Genomic DNA, 8,678 nt, shown 5'->3' with positions numbered 1-8,678 from the left:
ACTACTGTCCATTGGCATTGTTATTGAAGCTGGCTTCCCTTTGCCTCCAGTGCAGGCATCCTTCAGTTCTCCCTGAATAAACATCCTCCCTAGCCCACTCTTCAAATTAGAGTCAAATTGAGATGCTTGCAGTTCCTTGGGGAAAGGGTAGGGGGGATCTTTCTAATTTTAACACAAATGCAAACTCTTTGGAAGGCTTTAAACAATCCTAATCCTGCTTTTTCTCCCAGACTTTCTCAACATGGTCTCCCTTTTTATTACCCCCAGCTCTTTACTGCTAAGACCTGGACTCTTTAGTGCTTTAGGCACTACTCTGCCAGGCTGTGTTTCCAGCCAGGAAGGCTTTTCCCAGGCTTCATTTTTGAAATTATTTTAAGTAACCCTTACTTTCCAGTTACTTAGTTGCTACTTCAGTTTATTCCTCCAACAGCGGTTTGCTAGGTAAGCAAAGACAGTCAAGTTAAATTTGAATGACAATCTCAGTGTGACATTTATCTCTGACAACCCTGCTCAACAGAGATCCCATCACAACCTGTATCTTTCCCTCTGCAGCTCTTTCTTCATGTATCAAAGCTTCTAGTATATAATGGGCATTTCATAAAAAATGTAATACACAGTAAAAGAAATGACAAATCCTTAATAGTTATTTCTTGAAGAATAATTCTATAAACTAGGGAATAGTTATGAAATAAGTTCTTTGATGATCAATGATTAGTTTAAAGATTTTATTTATGGCTGTCTTTTAAAAAGTCATATTTATTATAATGTTGCCTGAATTAAACAAAATTGGCTTTCCCCATTTTGGGGAGTGTTATGTTGCTGTGCAGGCAATTCAACTGGCCTGCCCTCAGGGGTCTTTAGGGTCCTGATGTTGTCCTGTGTCATCACCTGCGTCAGGCAAGTGGGAGATAAGAACCTCCTTGCTACCTAGCGCTTCCTCCCTCCTCAGGGTTTTCTCTTTGTCTCTCTCCTTCTCTCTGTCTATATGTCTGTCATTGGTGCCTCTAATTTCTCTCCCCTTCACAGACAATAAATCTCTTCATACCATATCTTTTGGGTGGCGTCCTCTATAATTTAAATATTACAACAAGGAGAGATTTAGACATTTGGTTTTTGAAAATTTGAAACTGTCTTCTCAGGTAGAACAAGCTGTCCCGGAACTTCGCAATCTCCCTGCCGCGGCACTACCATAAACACCTGGTCAAAAACTTCTAAAGTCCTTATCTCCAAATTCACTTAGTGACGCCATGGTTTGAGCAGGTGAGCAAGTGCTAGGTTATTCTAAATGTCCGTTGCCTTCGCTGCACGTCTTTACCACTGTCCATGGACATCTTGGAAATACTATATCAGTAAGATAAGTTACTGACTTGTATTTTTCCCAAATTCTTTGTCAGCAGAAAGTAAAGGAGGCTGTGATCAGCACACACAATGCAGATGTCAGCAAGGCCCCAAGATTACCTAGAAAGCTCACCTTTGTCTATTGCTTACAGTTCTTTTTTTCATATGTCCATTTATTAAACAAGAACTCCTTCATAGCAATACAGTATTCATTAGTGATTAGTGCTGAGAAAATTATTTTCCTCTACATACAAAAATACAGATTTGAACACTATGAAAACAACCAAGACAAGTACCATGAAAAATTGGTCCTTCAAAGGATAACAGGGAGACTGAGGGAAGTGTGAGGAGGGTCTGCTGTCAGGGGCAAATCAAGAGAAGCAAATACCATGGCTCCCACACCATTAATGCTGGGATACAGAAGTGTGCTACCACGCCCAGCTGAAGCTTTTCTTTTTTGCAGTTTATAGACATGGCTATGGGCATTTCAAGGTAGAGGCCGTTGAACAAACTTTGGTTTGTGTTGTTTGCAGTACTGGGCTTCACATCCTGGCCCATCTGACATGGCCACCCCTGACTCCCAAGTTTGACCCTGTACATTTCAAATGCTTACAGTTCTTAAGGGTAACAGACATGTTTGCTCACAAGGTTCTTTGATGTGCTCAACTATAGAAGCTATGTGCTAAAAGCCCCCCCCCCACCCCCGAAAAACAACACAAAGACACAGAGGAAAGTAGGGAGAAAAAAGCAGTGTGTGGTCTAGTAATAAATAGATATTAATTTCTATCTAGTCCCTCAAGCACCTGAACATTGTCTTTCCACTGCTTGACATATTATATTAGTTGTTGTAGACCATTCAGATCCCTTCAGTATTTATATTGTGAAATCTTAATCCTAGGTGTAGGAAATGAGGCCTTCACAGGGATTAGTTCTCCTATAAAAGAGGGTCTGGGCTGTTCCTTTTCCCTCTCTGCCATATGGGGACATAGCTAGAGGACAGCCATCTACAGAGTTACACCGGGCATAGTATCTGCCAGCCAGGTATTGGCTGAGAAAGCCACATATTCTCTGGTATTTGTGTGTGTGTGTGTGTGTGTGTGTGTGTGTGTGTGTGTGTTCACAGGTTTGAGTGGACTAAACTACTGTTAATACAAGTTCAAGATGCTAAAATCTAAACCACAGCTAACAAGAGTCTAATATAGGGAATTCAGTGATTAATTGGTTACTAAATAAATTCTAAGTTCATAAAAAGATAGATTAGAGATTATTTTATTATAATACTTGTTATGAATAGTACTTTGACGTACACTTTTGAATTCTTGTTCTCATTAATGGTGACTTTCAGCTTGTCTATTAGTGAGCCATCACGTCTCCCAGCTGTAAAGTTTTCTCCACTGTATGCTGCTATTTTCTGAAAGCCATGTTCTCTCTCTTCAAAGAATGTGCTCTTCTATATTGAACCATTTAATTTATGTAAGACTTCCAAAAGACAAAAAGCATACAGCAAAATAGACTTTTTCATTTAAAAACTTTTCTCACTCCCAATAATCCCTACCTTTTCTCTGTAGTGTCTTCATGTGTGTCTGATGCTGCACTTTTTCTTTGTAGTGTCTTCATGTGTGCTTGATGTTGCACCTTTTCTCTGCAGTGTCTTCATGTGTGTCTGATGTTGCACCTTTTTTCTGCAGTGTCTTCATGTGTGTCTGATGTTACATCTTTTCTCTGCAGTGTCTTCATGTGTGCTTGATGTTGCACCTTTTCTCTGCAGTGTCTTCATGTGTGTCTGATGTTGTACCTTTTTTCTGCAGTGTCTTCATGTGTGTCTGATTTCATGTGTGTCTGATGTTATACCTTTTCTCTGTAGTGTCTTCATGTGTGTCTGATGTTGCACCTTTTCTCTGCAGTGTCTTCATGTGTGTCTGATGTTACACCTTTTCTCTGCAGTGTCTTCATGTGTGCTTGATGTTGCACCTTTTCTCTGCAGTGTCTTCATGTGTGTCTGATGTTGCACCTTTTCTCTGCAGTGTCTTCATGTGTGTCTGATGTTGTACCTTTTTTCTGCAGTGTCTTCATGTGTGTCTGATTTCATGTGTGTCTGATGTTGCACCTTTTCTCTGCAGTGTCTTCATGTGTGTCTGATGTTGCACCTTTTCTCTGCAGTGTCTTCATGTGTGTCTGATGTTGCACCTTTTCTCTGCAGTGTCTTCATGTGTGCTTGATGTTGCACCTTTTCTCTGCAGTGTCTTCATGTGTGTCTGATGTTGCACCTTTTCTCTGCAGTGTCTCATGTGTGTCTGATGTTGTATTCTTCCTGCCCTCTCCCTTATTTGCATTCTAATTTCTTCCTACTCTTCTACATTATTAGAACATGTATAGTCAAGGTGTATGTTTAAGATAATTTACTGGATATAAAATTTATTCTGATCCCAAGTCATGACTTTGAAAACAGGTAAGTCATGAAGTATTTTCTTAAACAAATACAAAAAGTCCCTGAAAACCTTTGAGTAATTTTTTACTAATTTTTATGAATTTTATTTCCAGATATTTTTACTGTCTTTTGCCAGAACAAAATTTTAAAAATTTATATTAGTAATGGGTGTTAAATTTTAATTAATTTAAATTTATAACTTAAAGGTATTTCATATTTGTTTAAAGGGGAAAACTAAATGTTATGGTTAAAAACGCTTTTACTCCACTTTGTGAAATTTTTAAAATCTGTTTACATTTTAAGCACATTTTTTCAGCTTGATTATAGCATATGAAAGTATATGCCATACTTTATACTTGTGTGGTAGACAGCACCCCAATTTTTCATGTACATTGTGTACACTGAATAAGGCCAGCCCTTCACACTTCTTAGGGAGTGGGAAAGGATTTGTTTTAATAGAATTTGGAATGGTGTCATTACCATAGCAACAGAGAACAATGGAACCACTAAATGTCAAATAAATTCAATGTTACCATAGTAACAATCAGTTTCTTTAACAAATACATTTACTATTCTTTTCTGGTCAGTTTCTTTAATGCTTTCATTTATGAATACGCAAAAGCAAGAGAAAGTTCAAAATTATTTTTAGAAGAAAAACTCCTCAAGAGACAACAGCAATTTATTTCACTCTCTATTATTTAAGGAAAGAAAATCTCACATGACTCACAAAGAAAACCTTTTAAAGGAAATAGAAAGCTTCAGTTTTATTCCACTCAGTAATCTTCCATTTTTCCTATTTAAAATCAGGCAGATTGAAACACAGCATTTAAATCATTTCTGCACTACTGCTGCATGACATTTCAAACCACTTTTCCTGAGCCTCTGAATAAAGGCAATTCTGGCATATGAAAGAGAAAACACTGTCTGCTCCCCAAGACCCAATCCCTCACGTTCCTCCCTAGGACTACAATAGAGCAACAGCAGCAACCCACTCACCTCCACTATTCACACCTCCTGTGGATGGCTACAGACCATCCCCTCCTCTTCTCCCTCACCCCCACTCATTTCTATAACCCAGCCATCAACTCAGGCAGACATCCCCCTTGCTTAACCACAGGCCACTACTAATAGAAAGCAAAGTAGGCTGCCTGTGAACCTTCTCCAGTATCCCTGTTCTCCCAATACCTCAGGCTTCCCCCTAGCTCTTCAAGAGAATGCCAGCTGTGGCTTCTCTTCCACACTCCCCACTTCTCTTATGGATCCCATGGACCATCCCATCCTGCCCTCACTCCCAAAACACATGGCTTTATCCCAGTCTCCAACACCAAAAGGCATTCCCTGTGAACCCACCAGCAGAGCTGGCAAGTAAAACTGGCAATACCCAACCACCACACTCTCTGAAAACTCAGAAAAGAAACAGAAACCAAGGAATAAAATACCCACTCAACAACAACAACAACCACTCCATGTTACCACAAAGACATTGCTCAACCATGTTCACTATAACTCTATTCATAATACCCAGAAGCTGGAAACAACCTAGATATCATTCAACATAAGAATGGATAAACAAAATAAAGTATTACTTAGCTATTAAAAAAATGACATCATGAAATTTGCAGGCAAATGGATGGAACTAATAATACAAGAATTGCCACACAAACCATTTGAGCACCAATCTCAATGGGATATTGATGGCTTACTAGAACACCGCTCCCCAAGACTATTCATGACCAGGGACACAGAGAAAACTCAGAGCCTAACTATGACGTTGGTCTGTTTCTCAGGCATGCTTTTCTAAGAACAACTATAACCAGGAACAAGGTGGGAAGCAACGGGGAGGGCAGCAATAGATCATTTTTGATCAGCTAAGCCTAAGAAAAATCAATTTTGTTCTGAGCATAATGTCCATGTAGCTAGACAAAGCATATTAATCTGATTGGCTAGGGTTTATGATAGGAGAGCTCTTGGGGGCTTTCCAACTCTCTGGTAGCAAGGAACATAGTAGGATGTTGCAGTCTTAACTCTAATAGAATATACATTTATCTTTAACCCAAGCATAACATGTCTTTATCATTTACTGTTTCGTTCTAAGCAGAAGCATTGAGCCTTCCTGTTTTCAGGCACGTAGGACCTGAGAACTTGAACTTAATTTTACCTCATAATCAAAATGGAGACTTGGTGTCAAAATGGTTTCTGATGTTAGCAGAAGAGCTGGTGTTAGCAGATTAGCTACGGTTATGCTATAGAGTTTAAGCAGGTTAAGCAGGTTACAAAACCAAAAAGTCATCCTGAGTGAGGTAATGCAAACTCAGAATGACAAATACGCTATGTACTTACTTATAAGTGGATATTAGCAGTTAAATAATTGATAACCAAGCTACAATCCATAGATGTATCAAGTTTAGGAAAAGAAGAGGAGTCTAGGGCAGGGGAGGGGGACACATGATTCTCCATAGGAGGGGGAAACTGAATAGATTTTGTAGTTGGACTGCAAGCAGTGGGGATTGGAGCGTAAGGGATCAAGTGGCAGGGAACATGAGAGGGAAGGAGAGTGCGCAGGAAAAGGTGGCTGGAATTGGGAGGCATTTGCCGTGGTATGGAATCCTAGTATTGTGAAAATTTCTGGAAACTCTGAGAATGATCTTAGTGAGGACTCTTAGTAATGGAATACAGCATCTCAACTGACCATCTCTTACAGCCAGGCAAGCCTTCCAGTGGTGGGACTGGACTGCATTCAAATCAGTTGTTGGCCAAGGGCGTCCACTGGAAATCCCCAAACAACCAGGCTAATGCTAAGACAAAGGGTTACTCTTTACAAACTGACAATGAGGGTCCATTGCCAAGGACAACATCCACACACTGAATGAGAGATTGAGCTGGAAATGATACTAGGCACAAATGTAGAAAAGAAACATTGCTCTGTCATTTGTTACCAAACTGAAAGCAGCACACTGCTAAAACTTTCTAAAGGACCACATTACTAGATTTTCCTATGCTGCTTTTTTACACTTGTTTGCATTCATGTCTCTGGCCTTTGGATATTATTTTAAATTATACCATGAAGAAAGGTGTGTGTGTTCTTTGTTTTATGTGGAGAACAAAACTAATTTTGTTGCATCATTGGCTCAAGTCATAACATATTTCACGCCACTTTTTAAAAGCCCTGAAGATCACTTTTCCTGGAGACAAAAGTAACTACAGTCACTTAATCCAACATAAAACAGTCTGTAAGGAGTTTCTTTCAGCTGCCCAACATTTTGATGATTCGTTTTATTTCTCTCTCATTCCCAAATCTAGTCAGTCTTTGTTATTCTTGTTTTATGTTTTTTTTTTAAAGAAACCTGAAGTATCCCACTTCCTTGACAATCTTTACCCACATGAGAGTGTGCTATGCAGATAACCTTCTGCTCCAGTTGGTCAAGTTTTATTCAACCAAGATCTCACCTTGTTACCCACGTCCTCTGCTTCTTTTTCCTGTTGCACGTCACTATACTAGCCTACTCCCTACGTGTTCTAACTCTTTAAAGGATAAAAGCAATATTGCTTTCTTGTCGTCAGGCTGTTTATCTCCTGCTTGCCCCTTGTATTAAGGATTTTATGCACCTGGCGATCTCCGCATTGTTTGCTAAAACAGAAGAGGGACTGCCTACTGAATTTCAAGTGATGATGCAGTGTGACAAATGGGAGAGCACAGATCTCAGCAAGAGGGTTTAGAGTGATTTATGCAAGTATAGCAAACTTGAAAGAAAATTGGATAGATCAGTGGAAACTCACTAACCAGTGTTCACTGTCTCAAGGGATATCTCAAGAGGAGTTTCTGTGGGAAATGGTAAAGGAAAAACAAGCAGACAGGGAGATCTGGTTAATAGTCAGTCACATGTAGTTTACAGATAGCTTCCAGGATCATTTCAACACAAGTAATTAAAGGAGAGATGATGTAAAAAGGAGATGTTGAATGTTTGACAATGTAATCAGCTATGACAAGAATTGAAAATATTGTATAATCATGGTTGAATTAGACGTTTAGCCACATGGATATATTTTAATCATTGTTCCCTAAGTTTAACTGTAGCTCTATTAAACTAGCGATTCTCTAGAACACAAGACCTGGGTTCCATTCCTAGCCCTCCATGAGTTGACCATGGTGGTTTATGTGTATAACGGAACCTGTGATCTCAGATGGAGGCAGAAGGATCAACACAGTCAAATTCTTCCTCAGCTACAGAGCAAGTTTGAATATAGGTGCAGAGAGAATCTGAGTTCTAGATCACCTGCTACACAGATATCTACAGAGTCACTTCCATCTCCCCAGCATTCTCCTTTAATATGACTTTGACAACTATGTTTTAAAAGAAGCCAATTTTTCCTTATTGACTCCAAACATATCTTGTGATCACCTTGACCAAATCAAAAAGGAAAACAAAACAATACCAACAGAAAAGCTAAAAATCTAAAATAAAAAAAAAAATAATAATCCAACAAAATAACAAAGCGATCCTAACAATAATAACACAAGCCAATAGAAACAGTGCTATACCAATTCTAGATAAAAACATTTACTGGTTTGCAGCTTCGATTTCTATATCTTTTTAGACACAAATATTATGTAGAAGTATGCCCACAATGAAAACCCCAGCCAATAGATACCCATATGTCAAAAAGTCCTATAGGTGTAGACCTGATATGAATAAATTAAGTGAATCATCACCGTTCATGGTAGTCAAAACACCATAGAAGCATAAAACACAACCAATGCCATGGAATTCTTAATCTCCAGGATACGGAAGGATAGGTACAATGATAACTCTAAACTATTGCATTTATGATGTTTTTCTGCCAAGCATGATGACTGAGTTCTACTACAGGAACCACGTGGTGGATGGAGAAAAATGACCTTCCATTGTCCTAT

This window comes from Acomys minous, assembly GCF_964271855.1.
Source record: "Acomys minous genome assembly, chromosome: 5".
Classification (NCBI taxonomy): Eukaryota; Metazoa; Chordata; class Mammalia; order Rodentia; family Muridae; genus Acomys; species Acomys minous.
This window is presented reverse-complemented; position numbering follows the sequence as displayed.